Source organism: Macrobrachium nipponense, chromosome 30 (assembly GCF_015104395.2).
Source record: "Macrobrachium nipponense isolate FS-2020 chromosome 30, ASM1510439v2, whole genome shotgun sequence".
Classification (NCBI taxonomy): domain Eukaryota; kingdom Metazoa; phylum Arthropoda; class Malacostraca; order Decapoda; family Palaemonidae; genus Macrobrachium; species Macrobrachium nipponense.
In genome coordinates this window covers 66,359,894-66,381,591 of record NC_087218.1, presented here as the reverse complement: position 1 = coordinate 66,381,591, position 21,698 = coordinate 66,359,894, and the positions used below count along the sequence as shown (strand labels likewise).

Below are 21,698 nucleotides of genomic sequence, written 5' to 3'. Positions count from 1 at the left end.
GTGATGCTGTGTGTGACAATTTATCAAACAGTCAAATTTATAATTACTGTAATGGTAGTTGTAATTAGTTGTTTGAGAAAACAAAACGTGTAAGTTAATTTAATTAGTCTTACTTTAATTGATACAAATATTTAGAGAGAGAGCGAAAGAATAATTAAAGGTATCCTGTATCATAAGTTTGGACCCTCAGAATATCTTCAAATACACATTTCTGGCATAAACACTGAACTTTGGAGTAGACTGATGGAGCATTTCTTTGATGGAAATACTAAATACATTTAGTATAGAATAACAGGGACAAAACACTAATACATATAAAAGTCATGATTATTTTACATGTTCTCTTACCATCTGATGTCTAGTGACTAAAGGCCAAGTAAAAGTATTATTATTATAGTTCCTTTATTAAGAAATGTATCCATTAGTACTTAAATTATTATTTGGTTTTAATTTTACAAAAGATGACAAATTTTAGAATCAATTTGTATTCTTCATAGCTAACAAACCTGAGGTCTTAACAATAGGATATTTCCAAGCGCAGCTGGTAAACCGGTTAATACAATCGGAGATTGTAAGCAAGGAATCTGTGAGATCTGGCAACGCCTGCGTATACAAGGTGAGATCTGGTCGAAGACCACATCTCACCCCGTGATACCCAGTCTTTTCCCAATTCAGGAATTAAAAAAAAAATTAGTAGAGGGACGGCTAGAGGTGGGCAGTATGTGTTAAGACCTAGGTTTGTTAGCTATGAAAAATAGAAATTGATTCTAAAATTTGTCATTTGTTCATATGCAGAACAAACCTTTGGTCTTAACAATAGGATAGCCTTATACTTGGAGGGAGGTATAGACATCCTAAACTGGCTGGGAGTTAACTCCCTGACCACCCCCAAGAACGAGAGGAGTTCTAAAGGAGGTAGACAAGTGGCCGTGAGAATATAGATAAATCGATATCCACAACTCAATCATCTGGGTTACAATACAATGATATATGAGCAGATTCATTGCATTAAAGGGACTAGAGAAAATTCTGACTGTTCAATAACAAACCATATGAACACAGAGGTCTATTATTAATCCAGACCTTCCCTTGCCAGAAGGTGGAGTACTTGCATATGCTACTGAATAGAGGGTTTGATATTCGTAAATACATTCAACCAACAGACTATCAGTAGGGCTACCGAACTCACCTGTATCAGACCAGTCCAGCATGTGATGCGTCTGTTCCACAACCTGCCCCAAGGAAAAAGGATGGAAATAAGAGAAAGAAAGAGACCAGCCCACTCACTAATTCTCTCTTCCACACAGTCACCATAGGTAAGTTACAAACTGTCTGGTCAAGGACAAGGATAAGTTAAACCACTTGTTGGGGGCAGCCACCACAGGACCTAGGGAAAACGTGTCCATAGACCTGTGGGCAACATCTCTCAAATAAAAGGAGATGAATGTGGATTGTCGTAACCAAATCCCAACATTCAAAACTGTATGAACAGCAAAATTTTTCTTGAAAGCCAGAGAAGGAACTTATACCTCTGACACCATGTGCTCTAGCCTGCACAGACTTAGTGACAGAACCATCAATAGATGAATAGGCCTGCTTGATAGCCTAACGAATCCAGAAAGAAATGGTATTCTTGGAAGCCTCTTTCTTTGCTCGTCCCATACTAATAAAAAGCCTACGATACCCCGCCCTGAGGTGTCGAGTCCTTTTGAGATAGCAACGTAAGGTTCTCACATGACACACGAGCTCTTGTGGATCATTATCTACAGAGTCATTCAAAGATGGTATGGAAAAGGAGGCACATCTGTCGTCATGTACTGAGGGATTCTGGGTCTTGGCCACGAATTCCGGGACAAATTCGAAAGTCACTGACCCCAACCCCTGGTATGTTTCATATCATAACTAAGGCCATGAAGCTCACCTACCCTCTTCGAGGAAGCTAAAACTAAAAAGAAAACTGTCTTCAGCATTAAGTTTCTGCCCTAGGAACGCCGTAAGAGTTCGTAAGGATCCCAGGTGAAACTCTTAAGGACAAGTGAAACATCCCATGCGGAAGGCTTAAGTTCCCTTGGAGAACAGGTCTGCTCGAAACCTTTGAACAATAAAGAGATCTCCCATTATGAGGAGATATCTACACCTCTCAGGCATAACACCAAGGCTAAAGCTGCTCTGTAACCTCTGAGAAAGACCAAAAAATCTGCTATGCACTGAATAGAGGTTTTGAGTGGAGAGAAATCTGTCGACAGCACCAATCACAGTATACATTGCCCATTTCCCTTGGTAGACTACAGCCGAGGACTTCCTGAGATGGATCCTGAGAAAATCCTCTCGCTCGGAGGAGATACTTGATAGCTTCCATCCGTGAAGAGAGGGATTCTATTGAGTGGTGGAATCTTTCGATTTGAGGTTGGACAAGTAATTGCCTCCATGGGGGAATTCCTTTCGGAACCTCTGACAGCAGAAACAGAGGATCTGGAAACCATTCTGCCTGCAGCCACAGAGGAGCCACTAATGTCATCTTGAAGTTTCAAGCTCTCATCACCCTGTCCAGCACTTGACGGATCAAGCAAAACAGAGGAAATGCTTACACATCTATGTTGTCCCAAGGATGTTGAAAGGGCATCCTCTGCTAGTGCTAGAGGATCTGGAATCACCGAACAATAGACCTTTAGCTTCTTGTTGTAGTGGGTTACAAAGAGGTCTAACATAGGCCTCTCCCACACCTGAAAAAGCCTGTCCGCCACAAACCTGATGTAGAGACCACTCCATGCCTAGAATTTGGTTCTGATGGCTCATCTTGTCTGCGACCACGTTCTTTTTGCCTGGAATGTTTCTTGCTGATAGTTCCACAAAGTTGTCGATTGCCTATTGATGCAATTCCACTGCCAGAGACTGGAGCTGATGAAATACCAGGCCCCCTTGTTTGTTTACATAGACTACCATCGTGGGTGGCATTGTCCGACATCAAAACCACAGAATGACCCTCTACTTTCTCCCAAAACTCCTTCAGACCCGGAGAAGCTGCCTTCATTTCCAAGATTTTGATGTGCAGAAGCTTTTCTTACGCACTCCAAATGCCTGACACGATGAGGTCCCCCAGATGAGCACCCCAACCCATGAGAGAGTCATCCTAGAACAGAAGGAAGTGAGAGTTCAGAGGAACACCTATTAAGAGATTCTGATTGTCTAACCACCAACGATGGTCCTTTCTTACCTCTTTGCACAGAGGCACCTTCTGAAGAGGGGAATCTCCTGCCGGGGACCAGAAGTCTTTTCAGTCACCACTGTATGGAACGAAGATGTAGACGACCGTGAGGGACCAGCTTCTCGAGAGAAGACAAAATCCCTTGCAGAACTTGCCATAGGTGAGCTGACTGTTCTGGTTGTGAGAGGAAATTGCATGCTACTACTTGCAACTTCTCTAACCCCTGGTCCAAAGGAAACACTCTCGACGCTGCTGTATGTATTACCATACCTAGTTAAAGCACCCTCTATCTGAGCTTCAGATTCGACTTTAGGTTCACCACAATACCCAGTTCTGAACAAAACCGAAGAAGATGATCCCTGTCTTGCAACAGTTTCTTCCTGGAGCTTGCTAAGACCAGCCAGTCGTCGAGATATCTCAGCAGGGAAATCCCTTGAGCATGAGCCCATGTCGAGATGAGCGAGAAGACCCTGGTGAACACTTGAGGGGACGTGGTCAACCCGAAGCAAAGGACCTTGAATTGGAACACTTTCTCTCCCAGAGTGAAGTGAAGAAACTTCCTGGAAGAAAGATGAATAGGAATCTGGAAGTCAGCGTCCTTCAGGTCTATTGACAGTATGAAGTTGTTGTCCCTTACTGCTGCCAACACCGTCCGTGGCATCTCCATCTTGAACCTTGTCTTCCTGACAAAATGATTCAAGGTGAAAGGTCTATGACCGGTCTCCAGTCACCTGTCGCCTTTGGAACGAGGAAAATGTGACTGTAAAGACCTGGGGATGGATGAATTATTTCCTCTGTCGCTCCTTTGTCCAGCATCTTCATCACTTCCTCCCGAAGAGATAAGAACCTTGGTGAATTGTAATGGTACGTCTGACCGAGCAATGAACTGTCCAAGAGAGGGGGAGGGAAGTCGAAAGGTAGCAGATATCCCACCCATAGAACATCTACACACTTCTCTGCCCCATAGTCTCGCCACTTGGCCCACTGGCCCGCCAGGCATCCCCCTACCCGTGGCAACAGAGAGGGAGAGGTGCCTGTACTATTGACGGCCACCTCTGCCTCTTCCTTTAGCTCCCCTCCCTGTCTTGAAGGAACGGGACTGTAAAGGACGCTGTTTACCAGCCTTAGCTTGAGATGAGGCCCGAGGGATCCTAGCCAAAGAGATCACGTTCTCCACTCTGTCCTAGGGAAGAGGAATTGAGACTCCAAGAGATCCCCATTTCGGAGTGCCAACAAGGACTCAGAGTCCACTGAGGTAGCCACCTTGGACAATGCTCCATCTCTCCTAGCTAGAAGAAAATTGGCCCAAAGGTTAACACTAAGGTGGGACAAATAGGAGAATGCCTTACCCCGAGACTGCAATAGCCTAGCAAGGGAAGACGCACTCACTAACCCCTCTGCCGACCTATCAGACGTGATCCTGGCTATCGCTGTTGACCACAAGTCTAACCAGGAGACTGTCTGAAAAATAGAAGCCACTGTAGATTCCATAGCCAGTTTCCTGAGATGAGAGAGAAGGGCTTTCAGATCTAACCTGCTCCGAGTTTAAACCAGGTCTGAGACGAATAACGTCCGGGTTAAGGTAACAAGTCATCAGATGGACTGAATTTTTTGAATAATATTTCCTATGTCACGTGAGAGGAGGAGTAAGAAACTTAAATGGCCCCCGTGAACGAAGAGAGGCATCCCGATCCAACACCAACACATTCACATGTTATAAGATGGACTGCACATGTTGTAAGATGGACTGAGCATGACCTGACAGAGGAAGTTCAAAAGAAGATCTTGGGTCATGGCTGGATCCCATTAATGCCTCCAAACATGTAGGTGTAATAGACAACTGAGTCTTAGTCCTACATTCCAGGTTGTTAAACCCACGAATGAGGTCAACCACTTCCGAACAGAAAGACTTTCTCCCTCCTCCTGCTCTGGTATAGGAGACCAACAACGAGAAGTTGGTTTGATCGAAAATTCTCTAGAGGGTCTAACTTCCAGGGCCAGAGAGGCATCCCTCACACTTGAAGAACCAGCTATCGAAGGTTGTTGGTTGTCCACCAACATAGACACCAAGGACCAATCCCTACTCAAACTCTTTCAAGATTCGTGAAACGAACCAGGTACACCATTGACGAAGTGACCATGTACATGTATGTCAGGTGAAATGTGTACGCGTTTGCGGGAGGGACAGCGTACATGATCTTGTGACAATACATGGGCCTTTCCACGAGATAACGATCATGCCATGTCATGAGACACCAAACGAGAATGAAGCAAGTTTTTCGGAGAAGAACGAGCCTCAGGAACAAGCATCCTCCCAGGAGAATGAGTAACTTGTCCTTAGGATTACTTCTTTGTCCTGTAGAACCTCCACTTCTGCAACTTAGACTTCTTGATTGGAGCCTTATCATCCTTATGACGATGCACAGGAGCTGACTAAGAGGCTGTGGGAGCATTTTCAACCACATCTACACGTGCACATAGGCCAGATCTTTGTTCGTGTACAGACGATGAAGGCTTAACACTCCTACAGTCACGAACACGTCCTAGTGTAGGTATGTGAGCATGATAGATGATGATGTAAGGATATTACCCTGAACAGAGGGGACTTTGCCGAGCAGACGACAAGGAAGACTCCTTCCTGCAGGAAACCTTGCCAGAATCTCGAACGTTAGTCCGAGATGTAGGGACAGGAGAAGAGCTTCTCTTGGCAGGACTATCACGGATGAGAGGTGAAACATGGACGCGAGGAGACAGCGAACCACTCCCTCTGCTCAGAAAAGGAGAAATCGCAAAGTCTTAAACTCTCCAACATCTGATGCAATGACGAAGAACTAATGAAGTGTGAGACGAAAATGGAGACGAAGAAGAAGACTTCTTCTCCACGAGATCTCTTCATGGCAGGGGGAGGAGGCGAGGCCTTCACAGCCACTTGAAGACCGCCTGAAACCAGGCTTCCGACGGATCAGCGAGCACAGAAGATGGTGTCATAACCGGCAACAATGACATCACAGCAATGGGAGTGTGAGCGGCTGCTACTACTGACTTCATGGACTGAGAGGATGCTGGGAGTGACATCACGCTCTCCATATGACCAAAAGCTAAGTCGATGGCCTCGCTAGCGGGGCTTGCGCGACCCATCATAAAAACAGGCCATGGGGGAGGCGGGGTACGAGGACAGCGGGAGCTTGGGGGGGGAGGGGGGAGGCGGGACTCCATGAAATACGTCAGCAAGCCTTCCAAGAAGGAAGAGTAGAAACTCTCCGATGCTCCCTCTTCCTGTAAAACAGCTTCCACTGAGCCTTAGGTGAGGCAAAATACTCCGGACAAGGATTCGTTATAGTACAAAAGTTAGTTCTGCACTTACTGCAAGTGTTGTGCGGGTCCGTTACCACAGATGCTAAAAACCTTGACCAAGAAAATCCTTGGACGCCTGGACACATAAGCTGGCAAGGACGACTAGTTTCAGAAGAAGCCATAACCCTAAACACAAACACTCAAACACACTGGAAAGAAAGAACACGGGCAAAACACAACCGGCTTGGAAGGAGAGCAAAGCGTAAGCGTCTACTCTCCAAGGCGGTTAGGAAAAGACGGTATCACGGGGTGAGACGCTGTCTTTGACGAGATCACATCTCATATCTGCAGGCGTTGCCAGATTTCACAGATTCCTTGGTTACAATCTCTGATTGTATTAACTGGTTTACCAGCTGCGCTTGGAAATATCCTACTGTTAAAACCGAAGGTTTGTTCTGCATTTGAACAAAGTATATTTGATACTCATGAGGCTCTTTTATGGAATTACAGTACTGTATTCTTTTGTAATGATAATTAATAATAATAAATTTGTAGTACTATACACCAAACTATACCAAACACCTACTGCAGTAGTGCATTTGTGTTCACAATAGTTATTTACATATTTAGTTTCGATGTGTTTATGGTTTAATGACAATGATCCCTGTTCTTTCTGAGAAGTTTCCAATCTTGTGAGTATGTAAACTTTTCAAAGAAATCCTTGTCTATGAACTTATCATGGCATTAGATCTTTAACATTATCTCATGTATTTGTCTGATATTCATGAATTATTTTCATTTATGGCATGCTACAAATGTTTGTTGACATTATCCTTTGCTTGGCTTAAGAATTTTAAAAGGTATTGTGAAACTTGAAGTCAGGGAACATCATAGGCTAAACTTCTGCCACATCAGTGGAGTTTAGAAAATTTTGGTTTAAAAAAAATAAAGATAGGAATCCATTCTGTGTAACTGGTTTATAACAAAACCTTATTTTCATGGAAAATAGGTTCCCTAGATTTTCAAAAGGTATTCTGCCATAGTGAGGTACTAAATGCAATTACTAATTCAGATTAGTTTCACAAAAAACCACTACTGTACTTATAATAGCCCACATTTATGGTCCACATAATTCCCGAGACACTTAATTCCTATAAAAAAAAGAGGAGGCAGATAGGTAGATGCATGTGCCTTGTAGTCCTTAGGTGCTCAGCAATCAGCTAACATTTTCCTGTGTCATTAACCTATTAGACATTAAGTTATTCCCGTGAAATTTATGTCATACAACCCATGCAATTTGATGTTGTTACACATACATAGACTTTCAGCTTTACCATCGTATCATATATTGTACATTAAAATAACGTGAAAAACTGCCCATACTGTACAGTCACTACTCAACTTATGAATGTTGGACTTTACCATCATTTTAATGTTACCATGCCCTTCTCACCTATGTACATAAGTATGTTACAAAGTCTGAAGGTTGCTCCATAAATACAAAGTAGAGTTTATTTCCAATGAAAACCTGTGAAACTCAAAAATAACAGCATAAAAAAGAAATGTAACTTGCCCATAGGTATACATAATCATGTATCATCCGATCGTGTGCCCTGTGATCCCTGAAATTTTGTCCCAAAACATTATTTCATCATATACATATTGTTTGCAGAGCATGATGTATTTTTGGTAGATTATATGAGGCTATACTTTCGAGACACGTACGTAATGTGATTACAGCAGACGTAAGTAGCAATTTCGACGTCCAGGGTTCATTTCAACATACCCGAAGTACTTGGCAACCACTCAAGCTGCTCGGAGGGGGTGTGCTTCAGCCACATAGTGACGTGCGTTTTCAGCTATAAAAAAAAGTTCGAGGGCAGAATTAGTAGACAAAGCTGCCTTTATTTTTTTATTATCATATATTAGAGATTCAAGATTTTCAGTACTTTTATATTCTCTATGAACTTCTCATATACTCAGACACCAAAATACAACCTTAAGTTAAATATATATATATATATATATATATATATATATATATATATATATATATATATATATATATATATGTATTTGTGGTTTTTATTCAGCACTTTCACTGAATTAAAAAAAAAAATATATATATGTCAGTGACTTAATTGAAACCAATACAATTTATTAGAATGTTCTGAAGTATAATAAATGATAGGACATTTTTTAAAATTAAAAATAACATTTTAGCTTTGCAGTTTTCATTATATACTTTGAGAATGTCATATATAGATAAATAATACGGGGGGCCCACTGTAATCTTAAGATTGGAATATGTGATTTAGGCATAAAGCTAAGCAATGGGACTCATATGGTCATTCTGCGCTATGATGAGAATGAATGAAAATGGAAATGATATAAACAATGAGTATATATATATGTAATAAACACTCTAAAGGTCACTGCTAAAATTTTTTCTGGGCTCAGCCTGTGTCGCTCCATAAAATAGGTTCTTTTAGCACTATTTCTAAGGTAAAATATTGCTATAATACCAGAAAACAGCTGAATTGGAAATGCCAGATTATTCTGGCTCGCTCACCTTTATTATAAGGTGTTGGTATGGTTTCTGGGGCGAGTGAAACCACTACCGCAGGTCCTTTTCCATTTAGCCTCTCCCTACATCAAAAAACCTCAAAAAGAGAGGAGCCAACCTAAGGCTCACTACCCGGTCTTTATGTTACCTGTTTGTAACTTAATCTAGATTATAATCAACTAACCTTAATTGTTTTTCATTTGCCCTTTTGAAAATATTTTGTGTACTTCCTTTTCCCAAGCTTGGCATTTTCTCTGGTACTATTTCACGGAGCGACACAGGCTGAGCCCAGAAAAGGGATTTTGACGTAGGAAAAATCTATTTCTGGGCAAAGGACCTGTGTCGCCCAGTGAAATCCCACCCTTACCTTTTAACCCCCCTGTGTAGACCAAGCTTGGGTGCTATCTGCAGGAATGACGTCAGAGGCGCTAGCTGTAACGGTAGCGGGTAGTGAGCCTTAGGTCGGCTCCTCTCTTTTTGAGGTTTTTTGATGTAGGGAGAGGCTAAATGGAAAAGGACCTGTGGTAGTGGGTTTTCACTCGCCCCACCCCCCCAGAAACCATACCGACACCTTATAATAAAGGTGAGCGAGCCAGAATAATCTGGCATTTCCAATTTAGCTGTTCTCTGGTATTATAGCAATATTTTACCTTAGAAATAGTGCTAAAGGAACCTATTTCACTGGGCAACACAGGTCCTTTGCCCAGAAATAGATTTTTCCTATGTCAAAATCCCTTTTTAATTAAATAATTTAATTTCTAATGGAATTAAAACTGCCATAAATAAGGGAAAAAAAGACAAATCTTCATAAAATTATAAGCTATTTTTATAAAACCCACAAGAAAGAGTGAGAAGATTACATACAGCTACATTTCTCTCTCCCCCAATCTATTTTAAGAAGTCTCAATTTTATTCTGTCTCTTTCTCTTTGTTCTGAAATGCTCTATGTCTTTATGTTTTAGAATGGTGCACTTACAAGTAAAATGAGATAATTTAAGATTTTTTAAAATTATTAACTGTGCATGTAAAGACATACAGAGAAATAGCAATACATAGGTTGTAAAATATGTGAGCGCTAACTACGAACGAGAGTGAGTTGTCCTACTTTTTGAAAATTAAATTATTTATGAATTATTACAGAGAGAGAGACAGAGAGAAATATTTTTATTTTATTATTAATGGTACTTAATTTACATATAACTGTACATACATTAACTCATAAAGAATCTCTTGGTCACGTTTTGCCAGAAATTTATGTCTTATAATTAGGTATTAGGGCCCTATTAACTTCGAAATTTCCCTGAACTTTAACCTTAAGGATTTGTTCATTTAAGTATTGTGATAGAAAATAATATTGTTTTTGGTGCTTTTGGAAAAATTTGGTACATTCACAATATAGTTAACATTTTATACATAATCTATTATATGTATTAAGAAAAAATACACATACTGTATGTAGCATTGGCTTAAATTTTTTCATGGGTAATTTTTTTTTATTTATCTGAAGTTCTGACGGCTGACCTGGCTACGTCTGGCAGTGGCACATTGACACAGTTTTGAGACACTTGTACTCCCACTGAGCATGTTGTGGGGTTGCAAAGTGCATGGCATATGTCGTACTGGATGCTACATGTTAACATTGCTAGTTACGCCATTCGTAATAAAATGCCGACGCTGTTGCGGCAGTAGAAATGCCATCATGGCACTTTGGTGTCTACCGGCATGACATAGTGACTTTTGACAGTTGTCGTGACTTGACTGTGTAGGTGCTCGCAGCCTTGCACATCTGCCATCATTTTCGGACGGTGGCAAACTTTGATACTGTTATGGATACGTAATGTCGTTGATGGTACATTCACAATATAGTTAACATTTTATACATAATCTATTATATGTATTAAGAAAAAATACACATACTGTATGTAGCGTTGGCTTAAATTTTTTCATGGGTAATTTTTTTATTTATCTGAAGTTCTGACGGCTAACCTGGCTACGTCTGGCAGTGGCACATTGACACAGTTTTGAGACACTTGTACTCCCACTGAGCATGTTGTGGGGTTGCAAAGTGCATGGCATATGTCGTACTGGATGCTACATGTTGACATTGCTAGTTACGCCATTCGTAATAAAATGACGACGCTGTTGCGGCAGTAGAAATGCCATCATGGCACTTTGGTGTCTACCGGCATGACATAGTGACTTTTGACAGTTGTCGTGACTTGACTGTGTAGGTGCTCGCAGCCTTGCACATCTGCCATCATTTTCGGACGGTGGCAAACTTTGATACTTTTATGGATACGTAATGTCGTTGATGGCACCTTGCACGCAACTGCATTGTAGTGGCGTGGTAATAAGCAAATTTTCAGCCGTTATGATGGTTGTGGTCTTGAATCACCAATGTGTGGCTCGGGCATTACTGTATTTGGTATTTACTATTTTACACTTATCCAGTAGTATGTAGTGTTTTTGGCATTTTGCAATTTTGTAATTTTTTATCTTGTCAATTCTTACTGTGGTGTTTCATTGATCACATTTCCATTGCAGGTATTATTTTTTACAAATTTTGTTTTAGCCAATGTACGATTTTCATATAGACTAACGAGTTTTCTTCCTGCTTTGTTCATATGTACCATAGGCTGGTCGGCTCCCCGTTTTCAGGGTCTTTTGATGAGGAAAAGGCTAATTGGAGGGGTTACTGTGGTAGTGTTTAACACTCGCCCCAGTTCTATACCGACACCTTTTATTTAGGTGAGCGAGTCAGAGACTTCTGACATGTCCAATTTAGCAGTTCTCTGGTATCATAGCAATATTTTACTAGAAATAGTGCTAAAGAGGACACATTTCACTGGGCGACACGGCTTCCTCGCCCAGAAATAGATTTTTCCTACGTCAAAATCCCTTTTATATAGACTTTATTTGGTAGTGTCATAGTATATTGTATGTTTAAGTATCCAGTGACTGGTGAATAATGAAACTTGTTTGTTAACACCATAATACAAAACAAGGAACAGGGAAATAAAATATTTATTTCTCAAACACTTATCTAGAAATTCTAATTGTAAACATATATGTATGCAAAACCTTGCAAAACCTAAATTAGCTAACTGGTTCATTGTTCAACCTGACATCAAAAACTCAAAAAAACCAAGAAACATTGGAAATACCAGAAACCTAGTTTACCTTAAGCAAAGGCTGCACTATCCACCTACATAAACAAGTAAAAAGTACTTACAAAAATTGCTCAAGCTAACTTCCAGAGAACACTGCATCCAGTAATGAAAATACCCACCTGAACAAGATATCACTATTAATGCTTATCTCTCAGGGTAAGGAAGGGTGAATGGATGAAAAGATAAATATTAATGAATTGAATTAGTTATGTATTATAGATTCATGATACAGTAAAAGATCCAGGGAATTCTATAAACATGTACAGTCACAATAGGAGCAAGCACATGACAAGTCACATGACAAGTAAGACAGTTATGTGCTGGGATCTAGGTGTTCTTAAGTGCATACACAGGACTACTACTGCCACTTTTTTATCATTTAGATTAAACACTGAAGTGTCTGCGGGGATTCAAAGATCAGAATGTGGACTAATTGTATGTTCATAATTTTTGTGGTGAAAAACATTTTATTTACTTTGTTTATGTATAAATATAATAATTAATGCTTTTATTTGGTCATTCATTCTCTGCATTGTGCTGATTTGAATTTTACCATATTGGAGAGCTTAAGTTAGATTAACTTCTAATGATAATGGCCACAAAATTTTATCAAAGGCACTTTGGTACAAATAATTAAGAAGATATTCTTATGGAATTTAAAGACTCGTCAATTAGCTTTTTTCCAAATGGTTTTCTGATGCTGAGCAAAAAACTAGCTTTGGTTAAGTAAATCAAGAAACATTCTAAACATTTGACTACCAGAATTTTTGCTGTGCATTATGGCCTCCTTTTATCTGTGCGAGGTATGCCTTATATGAATGACCATTTGAATACCCATTCGCATCAATGTTGAATAGCAGAAGGTTGTATTTTATATATTATTTTGGCATGCTGTGTCTTGCAGATTTGTTTACCAGACAGAAAAGCAAAGTTAATTTATTGTATTTCACAAGAATTAATGGTGGTAAACTAAAGGCGCGTAGTAATTACAATGCTTTGCATGAAATGGATGTTATATGCACACCCTATATTTAAACTTAAAAGTAAACCGAAGAATGAACCTTTTAAATTTCACTGTCTATACTTGCACAATAAAAACAATTTAATGCGTTGGGGACAGTCAGTTTGCAGTTGTTTACTGTCTGGTAAGGAATGGTGTCCTGTGATTTTAATAATATGTATGGGCTTTATTTAAACAATCTTTGCCCATGCAAAAGTGGTTTGACTAAATATAGTACATTAGAAAATAGTATAGTTTTATTATGACATCATCATTTTTTTCAAGTTTGAATAGTACTGTAGATCAATTATCAACATACAGTATAGAAATCTTTAATTCATATCATAGCTTGACTTTATTTGCTCTGATTTCAAGCAAATTTTCTTGTTAGGTTTTGGTGCATCTTAGATATTTTAGCTTATTTTACTATCATTATTCTAATTTTGCCTTGCTTTTAAGAATTTTTATTTTTAGGCTCAAGCCTGTATGCAAGTCACTATCTTCCGTTCCATCATCACCCATGATCTTGTCCATGGGGTACTGTTTTCCTGGAGACTTCCTAATTTTAACCCATATCTTCGTCACACAGATCTGCTGGGTTTATCAAGACCGGAAATACTCTATCCTCCTAAAAAGCAGCTTAACAACCAAGGTATTCATCACACACCAACACGTATATTTGCATTACTGCATGTCTTTTGATTGAAAGGGTAATGATGAATAATATTCTCTTTGGCCAGGTATTTTAAACACCTTGATACAGAAGGGTTTAAAATGAGGCTCAGGCAGCAATTGTGGGAGTTAATGGGGATCAAGTCCTCAGAAGCTGTTCTGCATAGGATATGTTTAGAAATGCTGGTTTAAGCACCCAGTAGTAATGTTTGATTGTATGTGAATAATGCCTCAGCCATTTTGCTTTAGACTTACTGACTTTCAATTTGCTTATCTGATACTTTCAAGTTGATATTTTTCATTACATCAGCATTGTTACCTATTCTACTAAAGTCAAATTTCAATTTCCCTTCTTACAACCAACTTTTTTCGGTTGGGTAAGTTTATTCTGATCTTCCTAATTGGGTTTGTTCTTTCAGATCAAGTCTGAAGTCTGTCTGTATATTTCAAATTGTGCATAGTGAGTAGAGTACAGTACTGTGGCAATGAAAAATATTTTGTGCCTCAGTTTCAGAAGCTTGATCTATAGCTGTGCTTATTGCTAGATCTCATTGGATATTGACTAAGGGAGATATGTACAGGCAGTTGTAAATAAGAATGCTGTAGGTATTGAGAGAATAAGGCATGCATAGTATATCTTGCTGTCAGCATGTTAGAATGTTTGCAGTTTGAATGATAATTAATCCTTTCAACTCCACCTTAAAGGATTGGCTTAAGTGAATTTAGAAAAGTAGGGTGTAACCTAATAGGAGAAGGTAGCAATCATATTATCCATGAGATGGTATGAGATTGGTAAGAAAGGGATAAAAGGAGAGATTAAAAGAAGAGGTATAAGGGAAGAAAAGGGGCTTACCATGATTTTATCTTTATCCCACACAGCAAATTAGAATGATATATCACTCAATGCACTTTACAATTTTATGCTAGAAATTTGGTTTAAACTTGACAATGCTGAGGCCTTGAGATAAACTACATTTGTCTGTACAATTGATAAACCCAGTACTTTACATAAGCCCATTTCATCAGATGAAGTAGAGATGCTATCCAGAATTATCATTGTTCAGAATGTACATTCATTCTCATAAAACAAAAAACACGGGCATTTACTTGACAAGTAGGTTTCCAAGGGATCTCCTGGCTTCTAACCTCTTGTTATGGTTACAGGTCAGCAAAAAGTAAATTTCAAAAGGTAATCTTATAAATTTACGTTACAGTACCTGGGATTTTTTAAATTTTATTTCAACATTCCATTTTTTCTTTATTTTCTAGAATGATTAGTGATTTGATTTGATGTCCAAACATTTTAAGAAAGACCATAACACTTCAATTAGTAACTAGTTAACTTAGTTCTACTATACTTAAATAGGGATGTTCTGTATAGCATTGCCTGGAGAGAAACAGGCTACTGCTGGGAGAGATTTACAACAGTATAGTATAGAGACCTCTTGCTGGGATCTGGATTGTCTTAACGTAAGGATAAATACTCTAGCGCCAGCTCGAAACCGGTATAAAACCATTACAATTGTGATGCAAGGAATTGGTGGCCTCAGGGATCAGTCATTGGGATAAGCGAGGAGGCAACTGCCAATTTCTTCTAACCCCATGACGCATTCTGTTTCTTCCAGCCCAAGAATAACAAAGAGGGATGGCTAGAGGTGGGCAGTACAAGTTAAGACTGCAGATTTGCTAGCTATGAAAAATACAAATTAATTAAAATTTTGTCATGATCACATGTGGAACGTACCTAGGGCTAAACGTAAGGGTAGACTCACGTAAGGATAGACTCACTTTTGGCAGGTAGATAGAAAGTCTTGAACCAACTGGAGGTTTAGCTCACCTGGTCTCACTTCCTGGATAAGTGGAAGCAAAGGCAGGAGACGCAAGCCTCTGACTTGTTAGATAAATGGATATCAAACTGGGGCTAACATACAATGTGAAGGTTCACTGCATAGATCTATATCTGTTCAGATAACAAACCATGATAGCCACCAACATTTTTTGTTATAATTCCTCTCTCTCCTTGCTAGAGAGAAGGACTTACTACTGAAAGGTAATAGATGTGTAGAATACAATATACTACTCAAAAGTAAGACTACTCACTCACCTGTATCCAACCAGCATATGATGGACCAATCTCTTCCCTGCCACTGATAGAGAAGAAAGGGGAAAGGGAAAAGGAAAAAGACCAGTCAGTCATCTCAAACATTCTCACTTTCATACCATCATCTTAGGTCATCATCTTAGGTAAGATACAAACTGTCCCATTAGGGGCACAAGATGAGCTACACAACTTTGAGCAGCCACCACTGGACCCAAGGAAAAAGTGTCCAAGGACCTGTGGACAACGTCCCTTAGGTAGAAGGATGTAAAAGTGGTTTGATGAAGCCAAGTCTACCAGCCTTTGAAACTCTCTGAACAGATAAGTTCTTTTTGAATGCCAAGAAGGGACTAGTCCCCTAACATAATGTGCTCTTCCATGCACTGTGGAGTTCACCCACTCTCTCTGAAGAAGCTGAGGCCAGTAAAAAGAATATTTTGAGGGTCAAGTTTCTGCCCGAAGGCTGTTGCAAAGGCTCATAAGGAGCACAAGTAAGACTACTTAGCACCAGAATTAGGTCGCAGGTAGGAGGTTTAAGCTCTAGGAGAACAAGACTGTTCAAGGCTTTTAAGCAGCACTGAAATCCTTTGCATATGTCCTTACCTCTGACCTGCATGTGGAAGAAGAAAGTGAGGGTTGGACCATTGGCCAACAATTGCCATGGATGCTTGATTTTACAATTTAGCTAGGCATGACAGTATTGGTATCACAGATTCCTTTTGATTTTTTACAAGAACTTTTTTGGTAGTATAGTATATGTGGAAGGGAAGAATGAATATAAGAACTTTTTCCAAGACTTGTCATTAGATAATTGGGTTTAAATAGCCAAGATGCAACTTTGTCAATATAGTGGTAAAAATACTCCAAGAATGGATATACTACTGGATGTATATCAGCACTACTGATCCCATTGGGTTTCATTAAGGTTTAGTTTTTAATATACAAAAAACTCCTTTGGTAGATCATGGATATAAATAAATATGTACTACACAGTTGTGAAGAAATGTTCTTTTTCAAAGGACTAAGCATATGTAGCTTGAATGCAACACTGTCAACACAGCACATTATCTGGGGACAGTACACATATTTTGATGAGAAGGGTAAAAATGCTCCAAAAATAAATGCATTTGTCACAGAAAAGAGAGAGAAAGGGAATATCTTTTCAACTTACATTTCATCACAGTATTTTGTGAAACAGTTTTTCTCTTAATTGCACTAATAGATCCACAGTTTTTTTATACTGTACTTACCAAGTGATTAATTACATAGCTATTACTTCACTTACACGGCAGCTTAAATTCAAGATTTCGTGGGTAACACTTCATACGTGTAGGTGACCAGTTCTGCCCACTAGCGGGAATATTAGTAACGACTTTAGCAGATAACCTCAATCTGATCATGCCTTATGTCCATCAGTGGGGAGGAGGGTGGGCTCCAATCATGTTATTACTTGGTAAGTACGTATATTTAATACTTTATTTTATTATTCTTATGAAAATGTTATTTTTATATAAGTAACTTACCAAGTAATTACATAGTTGATTCCCACATTGAAAAGCGATGGGAAACATGGACATATGTACATATTCTATTCCAATACATTAAGATATGTAATGAATTTGAAATAGAAAAACTGCTAGCATTGAACACCAATGCTGGTTGGTGCTCATCTTAACTTGGTGTGGCTTGGCAGTAAAACCATGGATCGCTTTCTACTTAGTGGGAACTTTGCAGCAAAGGAAGTGCTCTGATGGCTAGCAAAGCATGATAGGTGCATGCCCTTGCCCTGGCCGCAGCTCCTAAATAAAAACAACCAGACAACATTGTCACCTACACTGAGATAAAACCACAACCCATCCACTGAGAGTGGTGGGTGCTTCAGGTACACTGTACCCCCTGGCTCCACAAAAAACTCGACACCTTATTAAGTACAAGGTGAAGAGACAGTAGGAAAAAACAATCCTAAGCATCCTTCTGCAATACCATGCCAGTCACTAAAACTGGTCTCAAGGCACTGGGAAATTCAACACTGTTTTAACTTCCATTAAAACTAGTGAGAAATGCAGAAAGATTACATTCCCAGTAGTTCAAAAGCAGAATGGAAGTACAAAGCACAAAATGTATACAAGCTAAAGAGGTAGAGACTACTCTGACGTCCTTAGCTTTGCAAACTGTTCTCCTAATTCTGAGTATGTATGTCCCAAATTAAAAGTCCATGCGACAAAATGTTCTAGTCAGTGGAGAAATGGATTTTGCCATATCACCATATGTAGAGGATGGTTCTCTGAAAACTTCAAAAGGACAGAGATGACTCTATTTTCCTGCAAGTTGGAGAGAACTGTGAACGCTTGGAGAATAATCTGGTGTAAGGCTGTAGCTGGTGCCAGAAGTGCTGGGCACCAGTCAAGCTGGGAGATTGGGTCTGGTGGTTGCTCATGGGAGCTAGAGGGTGCTTGCAGCAAGAGCTGGTGCCAGGCTGTACTCGGCGCCAAACGAGCAGGGTGCCAAGTGAGGTAGAAGCTTGTGGCTCTGGAAGCTTTACAGCTGAACAGGTGAACAGGTGAACTAGATGATCGGGATCATTCGATAAGAATGCGAAACATGGAGGACGAACACACTTTCAGAAGGACTAAGTGGAATGGAAGTAGAGACGCGGAAGACGAATATGCTTACAGTAGGACTATGTGAAATGGAAGTATGTAAAGGACAAATGAGCCTGAAAGCTAAGGAGGTAGAGGCTGCTCTGATGTCCTTGGCTTTCACTCAAAAGAAGGCAAAATGCTCTTCTTGAGCATTAAAAAATAAGCCCTTTCAGGATGCGATTTTACATAGCACAAACCCAAAAGGTGTAGCTGGACAAAAGGTTCTCTCTTTCTTCAGTCAGTTATGTCTGTTAACTTCCTGAAGGAGAAAGGACGTATCAAGCGCTTGAATGGATCCTCTTTATGACTAAAACTCCCAAGGTAAATGAGGAAAAAAATGTATCCCTGTCAAAATACCTTCTATAATCGTTGACTTGGTTCTCAATAGTGCATCCTAGTTGAAACCAGCAGCCACTCGAAAGGGTGTCTTCCATGTGAGGCTGCCGAGAAGAAGAACACAGGATCAAACAAGGGATTCGTCGGTCATTCAGAATACATCCAGGTTCCAGAAGACCAGGTTCCTTCCTTGCTTGGATGTGTCAAAGACAAGATAAGGTCATCAAAAGCTAGGCTCCTGTGCTTAAAACTTAGTTAAGAGCACATCGATACGCTTTACTGATGGAGTACAAAAGATGTAAATCACCTTAAGTACAGATGGGGTATCCAAAAATGGGCCATAGATGTCTCCAAGAAGAGTAATAGAGACTGCAACCCCAGCTTCGAAAATGGTTCACTTAGTCTGGTAGACAGGGCTAGAAGAATGTCATCTGCAACTGCAATAATTTATGCAGTTCGTCTAACAGAAAAAATCTTGTACTGATGAGCTCCCTGAAGCTTCACAGGCTCCTTGAGGTAGCAAATAGGATCATAGTCGATCTGCCCCATGGATGATCACAGTTTCCCCAGGACCAGGGGATGTAAGGGAAGCATCTGCTCTCAGTTCATCCACAAGAACTTCAGATGACTTTAACTGAAAACGAATCCGTTCTGTTCACGGTAGAGGTTCTCTTGCTTGAAAAGAAAATGAGAGAGAAAAAAAACTTTCAGTCCAAGTGTAAACTAAGGTCAAGAAGCACTGAAGCTCTCAGAGAAATGATTACAGCTCTCCAACATATGTGAGAAGGTTCCATCATCCAGGGAGCATGACCCTGAAAGTTTCCAGTTTCCCTGTGGATTCCTCAACCAATATCCAAGGTGTGAAGCAGAAGACTAGGTCTGGGCTTAGAGGAAGATGGGAGTTCCCTTCTTTGTCAATGTATGTAGAGCCACCATGCAGGTCTGACTTTAATCCAGGGCTATGAATAAAGATGACTGAGTCCGACTGTGTTACCTGCCCCAGTTGTGACCAAAGTACTTCCGTCAAGGCAGTCGTTCTAAGAAAAGACTGAATCCATGTTCAAAAAATGAGGTCCACTGAAGAGGAGAGGACTCCTATTAAGACCTAAAATGTTGCAGAGGGGTCGAGGCACAAGGCACAGGTCTCCGAACTCAGAATCCCTGTCTCAGTAGACGGGCCTTCCAGTTCGTCTCCATTCTGTAGAAAACTGAGCAATCTTGCAAACCATTGTGTAGCTTCGCAGACATTGTGAAGCAGCTGCCAACTGCAGACTCTTGTAAGGCATGCAGACACATGGATATCCTGTTGACCTATTGACACCTCATACAGACCACAAAATCCTGTTGTTTGGCATAATCATCCACAGGCCATCCAGAAACCTTTAAACTGAGAAAAGACAAAAACTCAAGAGCGGATGCTGGGTGTTCATCGTCAGGAGCTGAGAAGAAGGGCCTACTCAAAATTGGATGCTAAAAGCCTGCAGGTCATTGCAAAAAACAGTCTCCATCTTCCTTGAGAGATTTTTCCAGAGGACAAAAAGCTTGAAAATCCAAGAATTGAGGCTAAGTCCACAAGGGGGCTCTTGCAACGGAGGCTGTAATTAAGGAAGAGAAAAACAGTTCCGAGACAGTGTGACTCTCTAAAGGAGAAGAGTACCACAAAACTCTCTTCCACAATCAACAAGATTGGACAATCCTACAACCATTCCAATTATCCCTGTCCGCACTGGACAGCAATCCGTGGCGATGATGTTGGAGAGTTCTTGTCTCCAACTTCTTAGCCAAGGTTCCTGGTTCCAGTCAAGACAATTCATGAATTAGATAAAATCTTCAACAGGAAGGTTAAACACACATGCCTTTCCCTCTTCCCGACAAAAGTCACTCCTCAAAAACTCCTTGTCCACAAAGGAATTGCTGTGATACTAAATATTGCAATAACAACATCTTAAATCCAGAGCAAAGGCGGAACTGACTAAGAGTTTGTGAGTGGAGAGGAGGTGCCTGGCAAATGGGGACTGGTGCTGACTGCATACTACATACTTGAAAAGCTGGAGCCAGGTGTTCCATCAGGAGCTACCGTCCAAGAAAGAACAACATCATATTCTAATGAAAAAACTGGGTACCGATCAAACATTGTGGAATGCTTCATGCTTTGCATGTCATCCTTGTGTAGGGGCCATGTTAATTTCTCTGTATCATTCCAATTAGCATTTACTGCCGAAGCAAGTACTTCAGTCACTGGGTGCCATGAGGGGACCACTGGGCACCCCGTGGACCACTGAACAAGCACTTGGCACCAAATAGAGGCATTGGCGTAGTAAGTTGGAGACCGGTGCTCAGGAAGAGACAACCATTGTCAAGTGATACCCACACCACACATTTAAACACTACCCCTTTATCAAGACTCCTTTGGATGGCTGTTTAACACTACATCTTCATTAAAAGGCCTTTCCAGTGGCTGTCTGTCAATGACTGAATTACAGGCGTAACTGAGGGGCAACTACGTGGGGGCAAACCCCCTCAGACTCCCTTGGACTGCCATATATCTCCTCCCAAGTGCAAGGGAGTATGACAGGGACTATAAGTCTAGGATATCCAAGGGGTCGAATAGCTACCTTCTCCATTACACCTCCATGATGATGCCTTTACAGCGGTTGTCTGTCAATACCTGGGAATATACAACAGATTCGACCGAGAGAGTAATTACCTGGGGTA

General features: G+C 40.3%; 1 protein-coding gene and 1 pseudogene across 3 annotated transcripts in view; one reads left to right on the top strand and one right to left on the bottom strand.

Annotated features, from left to right (window-relative positions):
- LOC135202574 (stomatin-like protein 1) overlaps positions 1-21,698 on the top strand; it is a 453,302-nt gene that overhangs the window by 320,095 nt on the left and 111,509 nt on the right. The window lies entirely within an intron of this gene.
- Positions 21,113-21,211, bottom strand: LOC135202609 (U6 spliceosomal RNA; annotated as a pseudogene).